The 15,566-nt window shown below is 41.4% G+C and overlaps 1 protein-coding gene across 1 annotated transcript in view; it reads right to left on the reverse strand.

The window, feature by feature from the left end:
* The window catches only part of AMPH (amphiphysin), a 200,285-nt gene that overhangs the window by 127,936 nt on the left and 56,783 nt on the right, over nt 1-15,566 (reverse strand). The window lies entirely within an intron of this gene.

Genomic DNA, 15,566 nt, shown 5'->3' on the forward strand with positions numbered 1-15,566 from the left:
TCATATGGTAGTTCTATTTTTAGTTTTTTAAGGAACCTCCATACTGTTCTCCATAGCGGCTGTATCAATTTACATTCCCACCAACAGTGCAAGAGGGTTCCCTTTTCTCCACACCCTCTCCAGCATTTATTGTTTCTAGATTTTTGATGATGGCCATTCTGACCAGTGTGAGATGATATCTCATTGTAACATAATTGTTAAGAACAAATAAATTAAATTGATGTAAGTAGGATAAAAAGTTTTTAGGTGAACTTTTCAAATCTCTTCAGTAACCTAAAACCTTAAAGTTTGCTAAATTAAATTAAATGATGGATAATCATTAAACATCTAGATCATTTCCAAGTAACATGGAATACTGAAAAATTAATTACTGAACACAGGTTTATCCACTTTGGCTTCCTTTTACAGAGAAACTAAAAGACATTTGGGTTTATGAGCAAACATATTTCGTGCCACCCTAAAAAATTTACTATGAGAAAGCATATGTTTCTAGAACTTATAAAAAATATTTGTAAATTTGTCAAGCCATGGAATACTAATGTAAAGAAGAGTTCACAATTGTTTACCTTTTTATTTTCACTAAAAATTTGGGTTTTTAGGGTTAAAATTTATAATATATGTAACTAAAGCTACTACAAATAATAAGAAAAACATCTCTGTAAACAAGGGAAGTAGAATATGTGTTTTCAGTAAGAGATGTTATGAGGAATAGAGATACTTTTTTTTAAGGGAAATGAAAGTTATTTTGTCCTAAACTGGTTATTTCAGAATGGAGGAAAAGAGAATTTAAATAAAAAGCTGGGAAAAGATAGATTCTTACCTTGTGTGGTCAAGTTGGCCAAAATCAAATAAACTTATTATAAGGGTTATAAAATGAAGCTTTAAAATCAGCAATGTACTTATGTAAAACTAAAACTTACTTTTCTTTCATCTGCTAACAAGACAAGTTTTCTTGGATTGTTGATCTGCTCTTAATGAGAAATTGTAAATAGAGGTTTTTCTCTACCTTTTGAGTGATCTGCCTAGAAAACAAACAGAGTTTTATCAAAATAATTTTCTGTGTATGCTGTCTTTATAAGGTCTTTGATTACTTAAGTAAAACTAGTCTTCTCCATTTAGAAGAGTTAAATTTTTCTTTTTTTTACAATCATTTAACTTTCAAAGTCTCTAATTGCCACTAAGGTTAAATAGATAACTATTGTTTCACGGTAACCTATGATCCTATTTGACCAAGTGTTTTGAAAGCTTTTGATATTTTTTTTTTTTTTTTTTGTGGTATGCGGGCCTCCCTCTGTTGCGGCCTCTCCCGTTGCGGAGCACAGGCTCCGGACGCGCAGGCTCAGCGGCCATGGCTCACGGGCCCAGCCGCTCCGCGGCATGTGGGATCCTCCCAGACCAGGGCGCGAACCTGGTTCCCCCGCATCGGCAGGCGGACGCGCAACCCCTGCGCCACCAGGGAAGCCCAGCATTTGATATTTTTGACAAACTTCCCCAAAGTTAAATTCTAAATGAAGTCTTTCTGACTTTGAACTAACTTCGGGATTTTACAGAGGGTCCCTGGAACATCTCAAAAGATTTGTTCTCTCTCCTTATAAAAGTGAGATATTAAACTAATAAGGCTTATTTTATATGTTGAATTACATGGGAAGCATTGTCAAATAAGTGATGATAAACCTTCTTAGGTTATATTGTATGGGTGCATGTTATTAATATAAGTGGTCTAGAAATTATATAAAATTCCTAAAATTCTGAAATGTCCTGGTATAATGCCATCAGTCATAATTCTGATTATCTTAAAATGGTGTATGTCACAGAAATAACCAATTTCCTTGTCAATTGCACTTTAATAAATGCTAATCACATCTTTAACCACGCCATTTTAAGTCTTTTATCATTTACAGTTATTGATTTACTCTAATGGTTTTGCAAAACTGTTCCTGCAAAAGTGTTTCATCAGAGAGATTCACAGAAAGGACTCTGACAAGAACTCTGGAATACAGGTTTCTGATAACTTTAAGATCACAAAATTAAACTGCATAGAAATTTCCGGAACTACCAGAAAAACTGCATTCAAGGAGAACAAGTATTATTACACAGGACTGAATGAAGTGAGGAGAATGATTATGATTCTTATAAAACATTCAGAAATTCCGAGTACTCTTTTCATGTAGCAATACGGTTAGCTATTTGCATAAATTTAGTAAGAATCTGTTCTCCTTGCAACAGGCCTTAGGAAAACTGACCTGGTCATTGCTTAAAACCTTCCAGTCTTAAAAAACGCTTATAAGGTTAATCACTAGTCTTGCTACATTTATGTAAGTAATCAGGCCAAGTACAGTGTAAACAAATTAGTTTTACTGTGATTATTCTTTAAAGAAAAATGGGAGTAATTGTAGAAAGAAAAATTATGTTTTCACCTTTGTCTACATTAGAGTTTAATTCTGTTAACTGTCTTTGAGGTTTTTGTTATATACCTGTAAACTGAACTAGATCCTGAGTTCTTCTAGTTTCCTCAAGTATCTGGCTACAACTTTCCAAACTAACATTTCCAATTTTCTCCCACCCTTCTGATTTGGAATCACTAAGAACAAACACTGCCCTTGAACCTCCTTGGAAGGTTATATACCAGGTCCTTCCCAAGACTCAGACAAATTTTAAGGACTTGAACTGTGGATACACATCTCCCAGCCGAAGAAGGCTCCACCCCTCCACCCGACATCTGGTCCTGTGCAGATGCTGGAACCCTCCAATCAAATGGACTAGGAAGGAAGAAGCCAACATCAAGGTAAAGGTAGACTGCTTCCTCCCTAGATGTTGGATTGAGACTTCATACTTTAACTAAACATGAAACCTTTTTATCTTCTCCTTCTTTCCTTTACTCTGGCATGGCCTGGAAAAATAATACTATCATCCATATCCCTCAGGCCATTGTTAACCTTTCAGACCACTGGATTTGTCATGAAAAACTCTAATCTGTTCATGATCCTAGAGACCCCCTGGCCCTCCCTGTGACCAATTTCTCTTCTATTCCCAGTGTCACTGCAAACTATGATTGGCCCCTCCCCCTAGAAGTCTCTTATAGAGTTTGGCTTTTACAGCGAGAACATTCTGTGCATTTTTCTTACCTTTCTCCAATTATAGCTGCACGGGACGATTAGGTACCTATGTATGTCTTAGTACACTTGCACCCTCACGTTCTCATGACTATCTACATAAGATTTGCCCTTTTTCACTAAAAGATCTCACCAACAGCACCCATCTTTGCAAGGTAATCAGGACAACTCTTTATTTTAGGCTGGGAGGAAACTAACTAACTGTTGGCTTGAACAGGCACCATGAATAGTACCATCTTAAAGGAAATGGTTTGTGCCCCAATCAGGTTTGTGTTTATGGTGGTTATCGTCCTCCTTGGGCTTATGAATGCTTAGATGGCTGGCACATAGCCAGGCAATGCCTCTTAAGTTATCTAACTGTGCCCCTGACTTTCCACAAACAAACTAAGACCCCTCATTGGTTGACTCCCCTGGATTTACATCATTGAGGGCCATACTTCCCTGGTTAGGAGTAAATGTAAATGAGAAAACAATCAATAACCTCTCCTTAACTCTTGAAAGTACTGCAGAATCGACTGTTCAAGCAATAGCTGCCTGACAAAAATTCTTAGACTCTCTGGCCAAAGTTGTTCTTGATAATAGGAAAGCCCTTGATTTCTCTTTTAGCTGAGCAAAGAGGTGTCTGAAATGTACTCCTGTTTATAATAGTTTATAATAGTCATTATAATCGTCTCCCTGGTGCGCTATATTCTCTCAAAAGCTTTAAGTGGATGTTTGCAGCCACTAGCCACCAAGCAAATAATCTCCCTGAGACCGGAACATCAGAAAAGGAACAGAGAGAATGGCCAACTTAAAAACTGTGAACCTGAAGTCATGGCCCATGAATATCACAGAGATTAAGCAACAAAGTCATGACCTATGCATATCACACAAAGGATCATCAGAAGCCTCAAGAACTACACAGTAGTAGCTGAGAATGCTGCTAATGCACTTTTCTTTTTCTTTCTTTTTTTTTTTAGTAGAACAAGAAGTTTATTACTCCCACTCAGTAGTTCCTAGGGGCTTTGATGTTAAGTCATACATAACTCAAGAAATACCAGGAATCTTCTTAATCTCAGTGACCATCTTTAACACCACCTCTACAGGGATCTCATTGCCAGAGGTTGCAGGTATACCAGTCATGAAATCACTAGTAATAAAAGTTCGAATAACCACAGATCTCTGGCATGAAGGCTGCTTCTGAAGTGGGTCTGAAGTGGGTAAAGTTTTTTGTTTTTTTTTGTTTTTTTTTTGTTTTTTTGCAGTACGCGGGCCTCTCACTGTTCTGGCCTCTCCCGTTGCGGAGCGCAGGCTCCGGACGCGCAGGCTCAGCGGCCATGGCTCACGGGCCCAGCCGCTCCACGGAATGCGGGATCTTCCCGAACCGGGGCACGAACCCGTGTCCCCTGCATCGGCAGGCGGACTCTCAACCACTGCGCCACCAGGGAAGCCCCTGTAGTGGGTAAATATTGACCACATCCCTCAGTTAGGCTGAGCGTCTGATCCAAAGGGGGAATTCAGACAACAAGCCCAACATGGAGTCACTTGTGCTAAGCCCCACAGCAGCAAACCAAGACCTAATACCTAACCTAAATGCAGCTTCAATCACCCACAAGAATGTAATCTCAACTGGTCAGCACTAGTGAAGTAATCTGTCCCACAGAACCCTTCTGCCTCCCTTCGGAGAGTGAGGTTCCTTGAAACAAAGCATTCTTTGCGAGTAATTTACTTTTTCTGCCCCCTCTCCATCTTTAAAAACCTTTCCTTTTCTATAGCTCAGCAGAGCTCCTTTCTTTCTTTTTTTTCTTTTGATTTGAGAAAAAATGTTTATTGATAAATCATCAAAACAGAGTATTGAGTAGATATCTTAAAAGGCCTGTGGATGTGTTTCTTTTTCTCTCTTTTTTTTTAATTGAAGTATAGTTGATTTACAATGTTGTGCCAGTCTCTGCTGTACAAAGTGACTCAGTTTTACACATACATTCTTTTTTTTTTTTTTTTTTGTGGTATGCGGGCCTCCCTCTGCTGCGGCCTTTCTCGTTGCGGAGGACAGGCTCCGGACGCGCAGGCTCAGCGGCCATGGCTCACGGGCCCAGCCGTTCCGCGGCATGTGGGATCCTCCCAGACCGGGGCGCGAACCCAGTTCCCCTGCATCGGCAGGCGGACGCGCAACCGCTGCGCCACCAGGGAAGCCCCATTCTTTTTTTAATATTTTTTTTCATTATGGTTTATCCCAGGAGGTTGGATATAGTTCCCCATGCTATACAGTAGGACCTTGTTGTTTATCCATTCTAAATGTAATAGTTTGCACCTACCAATGCCAAATTCCCAGTCCATCCCTCTCTCTCTCCCCTCCCCCTTGGTAACCACAAGTCTGATCTCTATGTGAGACCCTTTTAATTTTTAAACTGGATTGCATTTATGAAAAATTAAGTGTGTTCAAAAACAAATTTATTGACAATCAGAATATTTACATTAAACTATATATATATATATATATATATATAAACTACAGTTGTTCCCTGTATAAAAACTGGAAAATACAGGTAAGCAAAGACAAATAACCCCACCAATTAGAAAGAAACACTGCTAATCAATTGCTTTTGTGTGTAGATATAATGTACTTTATGTAACATTAACGACTGGGGACATTCAATTTCCATACTTTTAGAAAAGTGAATCTGGAGTGAACAAAATTCAACTGCAGCTTACTTTAGAAGCCAACATGAATTACCAATACTATGAAAGTGCATAGTAGGAAGTACCTTAATAACAAGTACTATGCCCTGTGTAGGGACTTTAGAACTTTTGTTTTTCCTCAATCTCCAATGTTTATTACTTTTCAAATCTGACTTGCACATGAAGCAACAATGAAGTGTCTCTTCAGTAATCACAGTTTTTTTCAACTTGTCAAATTCAAATTCGATCATGTATCCATAGCCCAGATAACTGATATATTGACACATAGGTCTGCACAAGTTCAGTGTCAGGATAAGATCTGATTTTTTCAAGGCCTAATAAATTTTAAGTTGTTTCCTGTTATTTGAACATTCCCCTGGTATCTGTATACTATTGCTTTTAACTATCAACTGTTGCCCAAAATAATTTACACATTACTTTCATGTATTTCAACCTGTTTTTCCAGTTTAACGTTGTGAATTTTACCCAGGCCCAACTAAAATATATTTTCAATACTTGCCCTTGAATTATATATGATGTACTTCTTATGTTGATAAACCGTTAGTAAAGAAAAATATACCCAGAACAAAAGAATGTTTGTATGAATGTATGTAATTTTTTCTTCCAGTTTGACAGCATTAAAAATATTTCAGCATCAGACACGAAGTTTGGCTTTACTAAAGAGGAGGAGTCTGAGTCCGCCCCAAGTGGTGTGATTTAAAGTATGTTAGGGCTTCTTTGATGGCACTGTGGTTAAGAGTCTGCCTGCCAATGCAGGGGACACGGGTTTGAGCCCTGGTCCGGGAAGATCCCACATGCTGTGGAGCAACTAAGCCCGTGTGCCACAACTACTGAGCCTGCGCTCTAGAGCCTGCGAGCCACAACTACTGAAGCCCGTGCGCCTAGAACCCCATGCTCTGCAACAAGAGAAGCCACCACAGTGAGAAGCCCACGCACCACAACAAAGAGTAGCACCCACTCACTGCGACTAGAGAAATCTGGCGCACAGCACCAAAGACCCAACACAGCCAATTAATAAATTAATTAATTTTTTAAAAAAATGTATGTTATTTATCTTGTCTATGTTTTTTCTATTTCTTTATCTGTAAAATGAGGATGATGATACAATATCAGAGGGCTTATAACACTTTACAGGGCTGGCAGTACTCAAGAAAACAATTCCTATAAAGCATCAGCTTTTTGAAAAGGGTCATCATTCTCCAAATAGAGGTCCTTTCTTTTTGCTAGATGGGATGCCACCTGATTCATTCACTCAATAAAGCCAATTTGATCTTTAAACTTACTCAGTTAAATTTTTGTTAGTTAACAGGAGACAAGAGAAAGATTCATGAAACATTTGAGTCAAGACTTCAAGACAAGGTGACCACTAGGTTGCCTAGGGACATTCAGAATGCTCATTGTTCACTTAATTGCTGAAGAAGCAAATAATGTATTTCTTGAAACTTTTCTAAGCATAGATCCTAGAGAAAGTCCATCCAAAAGAATACATGTGACAGATGGCCCAGAGAAAGGCTTCCACAACACACAGCTCAAGGCCAGTGAGCAGACAGGTACGGGTATTGATGGTTTGCGCTGCCAAACGATACCAAGGACTTTGCACCACCCAGACGTGATAAATGCAGGTGGAGTACATCTAGCCAAAAAACGCTGATTAGGACTCAAATGACAGATTCCAGCATTTGACAATGTAGTCCTGCAATTAGAGCCTCATTTTAAATTTGCATCTTGGTTTATTCAGAGAACTAAAACTTTTCTGGACCTAAAAAGTGGTCTTGGGCTTCCCTGGTGGCGCACTGGTTGAGAGTCCGCCTGCCGATGCAGGGGACATGGGTTCGTGCCCCGGTCCGGGAAGATCCCACATGCCGCGGAGCAACTAAGCCCGTGCACCACATCTACTGAAGCCCGCGCTCTAGAGCCCATGAGCCGCAACTACTGAGCCCACGTGCCGCAAGTACTGAAGCCCGTGCGCCTAGAGCCCATGCTCCGCAACAAGAGAAGCCACCGCAATGAGAAGCCCACACACCGCAACGAAGACAGTAGCCCCCGCTCACCGCAACTAGAGAAAGCCCGCGTGCAGCAACGAAGACCCAATGCAGCCAAAAAAAAATTTTTTTAAAAAAGGTATTGGTGAGCGATGGGTGTTAATCCTGTGACGCTCCACAGCCACGATGGGCTCCAGTGACCCTGGTGGTTCAACCTGGGAGGAAAAGATGAAAGAAAACAACAGTGCTCACTGTTTTCGTAATTGGCACCTATGTGACGAACAGACCTCTGCGTTAAGAAGCTTATTTTGCATTCTTCCATTTGTAGTCACTCCACTTGATTTATCCTGGCAGCCACGCACTGACCAGGAAACAGCGAGATGTAAGGAAAGTATAGAGATTTTGGAATCCAAGAACAGTTTGTTTAATGACACAGAGGACATGCCCTTTGCATGTTCACATTGTCAAAATGTATAATTCATGTGTTTTCCAGCCTCCTCAAGTTCCTAGCAGGCACGGTATATGCAGCTCGCCAGCTGCCAGCATTTTGAAATCCGGCAAACCCAGCAGGCGTACTACTGAAATCACGATCAGGTACCCAACCATATTTCCTCAGCTCCTCTCTCGATTGTGACAACAGAAAGTGACAGAGCAGTCAAAACCCAGCCGAATTTACAGCTCACCCATGCAAGGTGAATACAGATGAAGGACAAAGAGATGCAAATCTAATTTTCAGGCTGAAGAACAGGGGACAGTGGCTTCTACACAATATTCTGGAAGAAAGCCAGACCTGTGGTTTCAGCTGCACTGGGTTTCCCGACGGGATGGGGAGCCAGGGATTCCCAGTGAGATGCTCAGTGGACCATCACTGACAACAGGTTCGGATGCCAGCTGGAGCCCTGAGTCACATTAAACAGGAAGTAAGGGGCGTCCCATCTTGTCCCTTTGACAAGTGGGGATGTCTAATGCCAACAACTTCATGCACGGAATGCTTCTGCCGTGTCAAGAACTGTGCTACGTGCTTTATTTCATGTAACCCTCCTGAATAGCCTGTAAGGTAGGTACCATTATTATCCCCAATTTACAAATGAGAAAACGGAGGCTTACAGGTATGAAATGGCCCAACGTCACATAGCTAGAAAGTGATAGAGCTAGGACCAGAAACCCTGGTCTGTGCTTTTAATAACCTGTTGTTTCATGATGCTGAGCTTGTGAGATTATTTCAAGTCAAGAGACCACACGTTCCTTGCACCGCTGACGTCTACGGTATCTGTGCGTATGGACAGGTGGCCAGGCTCTCTGAGCAAGGCCTTGCTTTATTGTAAGTCCACTCGTTAGGCGCACAGGGCAGGTGCATGGTTATTTTTATGTGAGATCGCAGACAAGTCATTTAAGCTCTCCTGCAGTCATCTTTCCCATAAGGAAATAGGTGTCGACTAAAAAATAAATGCACAACCTAAACGTTGAGAGTTATGTTTTATTCAGCAGAAATCTTTAGGACTTCAAGCCCTGGAGGCAGCATTTCAAGTAACCCTGAGAGAACTGCTCCCAGGAGGCAAGAGGGGTGCCAGGATATATAGGAGTTTTGCAACAAAGGGCAGGTAGTAGGAACAAAAGATTACTGTTAATTAAAGAAAATTAGAAATCTCAAGTTAAGGAATTTAGGCTTTAATACCTATGGGAAGACGCAAGAATCTGCGCTCACTGAAATCAGTCCTTTGATATGCACCTCAGCTATCTGGGTCCAGTATCCTGTATTTTCACATCCTGAGTTTCCTCAGGGCTCATCGTGGGGAGTGGCTGCAGTCTGATGGCTGCTAGATGGCAGGTATTCTTTGTTTCCTTCCTGAGTTCCCTCAGGGCTCACCACGTCACCCTAGGCTGGTGGCTGCAGTCGCTGATAACTGTGACATCCTTTGTTTCCTGATATGGCAGGAAACATTCCATTTCTCATAGGTGTTGAATGATGAACACTAAGTTCCCTTCCAGCTTTGAACATGTGATTGTATAGCAGTTACCAACATTCAAGCTAAACAACCAACACTTGGTTCCTCTCATGAAGTTGGACAGCAGGGCCTGTCTCACCCTCTGTAAAGTATCGTGCTTCCAGCCCAGGGAGGGGCCAGCACAGGGGTCATGATCCATCACTGACTCGGTCAAGAAATGCTGAGTCCCAAGCCAGAGCCAAGTATTGTACTAGGCACTGTGCAACAGAGGAGGGGCAAAATGCAGGGTTCCTGAGTTAATCATGTTTACAGAGAGGCCAAAGAGAGAAGAGAAACGTCCAGAGCCACGTGACTGGCCCATGAGTAGCCCTAAAGGAAGGAGGAAGGCAGAATTCCTCTGGCTCAAGGGGCTATGGACTTGTGAAGGAAAAATGTTGCTGTCATATCAGTAAACAAAGGATGCTGCAGCCACCAAGCCACGACAGCCACTCTGATGGTGAGCCCTGAGGGAACTCAGGATGAAGACAAATGGGCTGCCAGCTGCCAAGCTCTCAGCCACTGCAGCCACCCCCAACGATGCACCCTGAGGGGACTCAGGATGGGAAAGCGCAGGATACTGGCCCCCGACGCTAAGGTGCATATCAAAGATATTATTTCAATGAGCCCAGACTCTTGCATTTTCCCATACACAGAAAAGTGCTAAATTCCTTAACTTGAAAGATTTATTTATTTAACAGTAATCTTTTTGATGTTTCGACTACCTGGTCTTTGTTGCAAACCCCCCTGTGTATCCTGGTTCCTCCCTTACCTCTTTGGAGCAATCCCTCAGAGCTATCCGAGAGGCAGCGTCCCAGGCTTAAGTTCTCAGTTTTGTCCTCCAAATAAAACATAATTCTCGACTTTAAGGTTGTGTATTATTTTTTCAGTTGACAGACTGAATGTCCATGTTCCCTAAAATGCTTATGTTAAAGCCCTAACCCTCAAAATAATGGTATTTGGAGGTGGAGTCTTTGGAAGGTAATTAGGTTTAGATGAGGTTATGAGAGTAGAGCCCCCCTGATGGACTTAGTATCCTTATACAAAGAGGAAGAGACTGTAACCCCCTCTCTCTCCATTCACCTGCCCAAGGAAAGGCCATGTGAGCATAAGGAGAGAAGGCTGCTGCCTACAAGCCAGGAAGAGAGCCCTCACCAGACAGCAAATCTGTCTGCACCTTGACCCTGCACTTCCAGACTCCAGAACTGAGAGGGATAAATGTCTGTTGTTTAAGCCCCCCATTCCATGGTATTTGGTTATAGCAGGCCAAGATGACTAAGACAGAAGGCTTTCCAGAAGAGACAGAACTTCAGCTGAAGGGCCAAGTAGAAAATAACATGAGAAAGTTAAATGGATGGAAACCGAGGTGGGGAGAAAAGAAGGAGGCCATTCCACAGATGGAAAGACAGGAAGAGAAAAATGAAAAAGTCAGGAAGGCAAGCAAGGGGCAACCTCACAATACAGGAGGAAAAAAAAACATCCTGTTCAACCCTAAGCAAAACACATCAACAATTTCAATTCTTTCCAACAAACCCTGATAATCAAAAGAGAAAGCCATCATTCCCCACCAGCACCAGGCAGCTGTCTGACAGGGTGAGGACGTGCTAACTGCTCTGTGGTTTCCTTTTCTCTTTAAATCAGTTAATTTTAAAACACGCCTCAAATTGGGGTGATGTCATTTATAGTACTGTGACAGCATCGAGATGGAATCACGAGTTCATAAATATTTATTATCACCTACTGGCAAAGCAGAAGAGAAGAAGGGGAAACTGAAGAAACACTAAAAAGCTTCCCACATCATGAAAGTGACAGAAGCAAGGCAAAGGTACGGATTCTCAAATACATGAAGGAGTGTTGAAACTCACAACCTCTACTTCTGCGGCAACATTGAAAATATTCAAAGCAACCATGATTTGATTACAGAGAGTGGGAGAAGAGGAGGGAAAGAAGGGGAGAGGGGCATGGAGATAAAGGGTAGCAGGAGGGTAAGAGAAAGGGGTGAGCGACACAGAAGCATCTTCTATTTGTAATTTGCTATTGTAAGCATACAGCAACAAAGAGAATAAACAAAGAAAAAACAACAATGCAAGGGGTGTGTCGTCACACCTACTTTTAGGGAAAAAGCTTCTTTTAAAGGAAAAAGCTTCACTTGAAACAGAATTTAAAGTCATCATTAGCCTCAGAGGCATCTTGCTTGAACATTTCTGTGAGTTCTTCTTACTAAGCATCACCACCTATATCTGAATTCCATAGCGGTAGCTTGAGGTCAACTACATTTGCACCCAGTTGGGAAATCAACTGCTAAGCATTCTGTGTTTTCCTATTTGAATTAAAACGTATTTTCTGAGGAGAAGGCATTAGAAAGAGATTTTTTTCACACTTATCCTTTTATTTATTAGATGCTCACAAAGTACTGAATGAATGATTATATGAATGTATTGATCATATGAATGATAAATGAATGAATGAGTAGTAAGTGAGTGAATGAATGAATGGGTTCCATGGTTCATCCAGGGGCAGCTTGTTAATTGCACACATAAATGCCCCAGAAGAACCAAAAGATTTTTACTCTAGGGGAAAAAAGTTTCTAAATCAATCCTTTTTTCATTCATTCATTTCAATCATTCATTCTCAAATCTTGTTTGTGAAATCAGTAGGCCAAACACCAATAATAAGCACATCATGATCAAATTATTTCATTTCACGACTGATAGTCTCAATAACTAGCAAAAAGCACTCTTAGCACTTGGCATATCTCTTTCTTCTTTTTCCACTGCAACTGCTTGTTTATTTATTTATTTTTTATATTACTGAAATCATATTTTTTTAAATTAAAATAGCAATATAGTTTAATACCAACCCCCACCTATTTTGGCTGATAAATATAATCTGCATAATATGATAACTGAGAAATAATTTATGGCACCTAAGGTAACGGTCTAAAACCCAGCAAAGACTTTATGCACAAATATCCTCATCATCATGTTATCTGTAAAAAGAAAAAGAAATGCCCCCCAAAATGGGGAGCTGCAAAATAAAGTATCAATACAATGCAACATTAGGCATTATATTATCATATAAAGTAATACTTTTAAGTCACCCTACACTGAAACAATTTCTAACGCTAGTTAACATTTACATGTAAGTGGCTTATGTTTATGTGTACTTGTATCTATTTGTACTGCAAATACTGTATTTCTGTGCTTATACATTTGTCCTAAAGAAAATAAATACCAGGTAACATTATATGAAAAGCAGAATTGCCTGACAGAAGTACCTGCCATTTGCACAAAGCACAGTTGGACAGAATTGGGGGGTGGAGGCAGGGGTGGGGGGCAAGTAACCTGAAGAATCACCATGCCTGGGAGAGCGTTTCTTCCACTTGCTAATAAATTGGTACTGCTTATATATAAGAATATGGAAAAGCTTTTTTTTTTTTTTTAAGAAATTTACAAGGAAATCAGAATCTGGAAAGGCTTGGGATAAAAAGCCAATCAGGCCCAGCAGGATAATCGTTGTACAGGGCTGGTTATGAGTGCCCATCTGAGAGGGGACCACAGCACTAAAGGTGATAGAAAAGTTGCCTGTGTATGTCTTTTGAGGTATGCTTTCTTTGTTCTTTTTTTCATTAATATAGAGATGGAAGCAATTTCACTAAAACAGAAAAACAAAATGTCCCAATTATGTTCCATTTGTAAGGCCATAGGTTTCTTGGAAATAAATTATGGAAACAAATGAAATACATTTCTTCAATCTAAACGGTAAATCTCCGTGACAGCACAAATTCTCCATAACACCGTGCCCAGTGCAAGTGGATGTCCAAGTAGATTCTAACACAGCAGCCTGCCTGGAAATTGCCCTAAGGAGTCCTGAAAATTGGAGGCCCTGACTCTGGGCTGCTTCGCAAAGCTCAATCAAACCAAAGCAGCCCTTTGGTGGAGAACGCATACTCACAGGCGTAACTTCACAAAGAAGACCTTATAATAAGTAATGGATTCCACATTAGCCCTGGAGACTAGCTGGTGAGGCCACTCTTCAGGCTTCTCATTTTCTCATTTGTTTTGTGGTGCTAATTAGTTAATTTTTTATTTTATTTTTGGCCGTGACACGTGGCATGCGGGATCTTAGTTCCCCGACCAGGGATCAAACCTGCGCCCCCTGCAATGGAAGCACAGAGTCTTAACCACTGGAGCACCAGGGAAGTCCCTATGATGCTGATTAGTGAGACAATGTATCATCATCCAGAGTCCAGCCAGGTCAGTTGAGACCTGATGTCTGTATAAGTCAGAAATCAGAAACCACTTACTTACCATCCAGAGGATGGAGGAGCTGAGAAGCCTAAGGGGCACATGAGGAGTTCCAAAGACTAGCAAGTGGGGAAAGCTGCTCCCACACCTGAGCTGGGGAGAGCCCAGGGACCAAGGTCAACTGACAGAAGCTGGCACCATCCTGCCATGAGAAGCTGGACCCAGGAAGGACACACAGCTGCAGCTAAAGGAACCACCCCAGGTAAAGTGGAAGAGAGAGAATTACCCTGGTCTCTCCCTTCCACCTACTCCGCAACCTCCCGACAGTGCCTCCCAATGGCTAGCGTCAGCTGGAAGCCAACTGAAAGAGCTTGGGAAATGGAGCCTGCAGGGTCTGGGCCCTCCAACGCAGAGAGCAGAGGAGGGACAGCATCTGCCCCGGAGAGGGGCATCTGAGGGCAAGCAGGCCCAGGACCCCTACACTGCATCACTGTATCACCATTCTCAACTCTGAGAAATCGCTTTCCCGTAATCTGCATTGGTGTGGTGCCATCAGCCAATACCAAGAGAATGAAACGCACCATCTTCATTAGTAAGAGTAGCAGTAATGACAAAATGGTCTTAAGATTGCCATTTTATAACCAGTAAGTACCCTCTCTTGATGACTCTGAAGAGAATTTTTTCCACTGTGCTCAGTTATCAAAATGACTTGTACGGACTTAAGTAATTAGGTAGGTTTGGGCTTATGGACACTGGATGGTAAAACTGCTCGTCTTCCTACGTTGCCCTGTCAATCACGGCTGCACTGTGACTCCACCTCCGTCCTCCTCCACTGTTTCTACTTTCTCTTTTCTCTTATTTTTAATATTTGCTATTTTGCATTACTGTAAGCTGACAAAATCATTTACGGAACAAGCAGGAAAGAAATACATACATGTACACACACATACATACACTCGTAGAAGTGTAGGTGCATAATTTTGAGCACGGGCTGATGACAACCATATATAACAAACCCAAGGGATGAGCTTTGGTCTCCTGCCAAATTGTGTCGGAAGGCTAACTATCACCTCCTCATCTGTCATGTGTGTTGCAACTATTTATTCTGTGTTTTCATTTATTTTTTAATATTGTATATATTTATGCTTTACTTTGTTGACCCAGCCAATATAGACGTTAATGTTTATGTCGTTAAATCTATCAGTTGTTTGTGGTTTCTGTCCCTGATTGCACGCTTAGAGAGCCTTTTCTAACCTGAAGATCAGATACATATCAGTTTCTATTTCCTCCTGGTTGTTTTGTGGGTTTTTTTTAATACATCTTTATTGGAGTATAATTGCTTTACAATGCTGTGTTAGTTTCTGTTGAACAACAAAGTGAATCAGCTGTATGCATACATATATCCCCATTTCCTCTCCCTCTTGCGTCCCCATCCCACCCTCCCCATCCCACCCCTCCCTCCCACCCTCCCTATCCCACCCCTCTAGGTGGTCACAAAGCACTGAGCTGATCTCCCTGTGCTATGCGGCTGCTTCCCACTAGCTATCTATTTTACATTTGGTA

The sequence above is a fragment of the Physeter macrocephalus genome, chromosome 5, assembly GCF_002837175.3.
Source record: "Physeter macrocephalus isolate SW-GA chromosome 5, ASM283717v5, whole genome shotgun sequence".
NCBI classification, from domain to species: Eukaryota; Metazoa; Chordata; class Mammalia; order Artiodactyla; family Physeteridae; genus Physeter; species Physeter macrocephalus.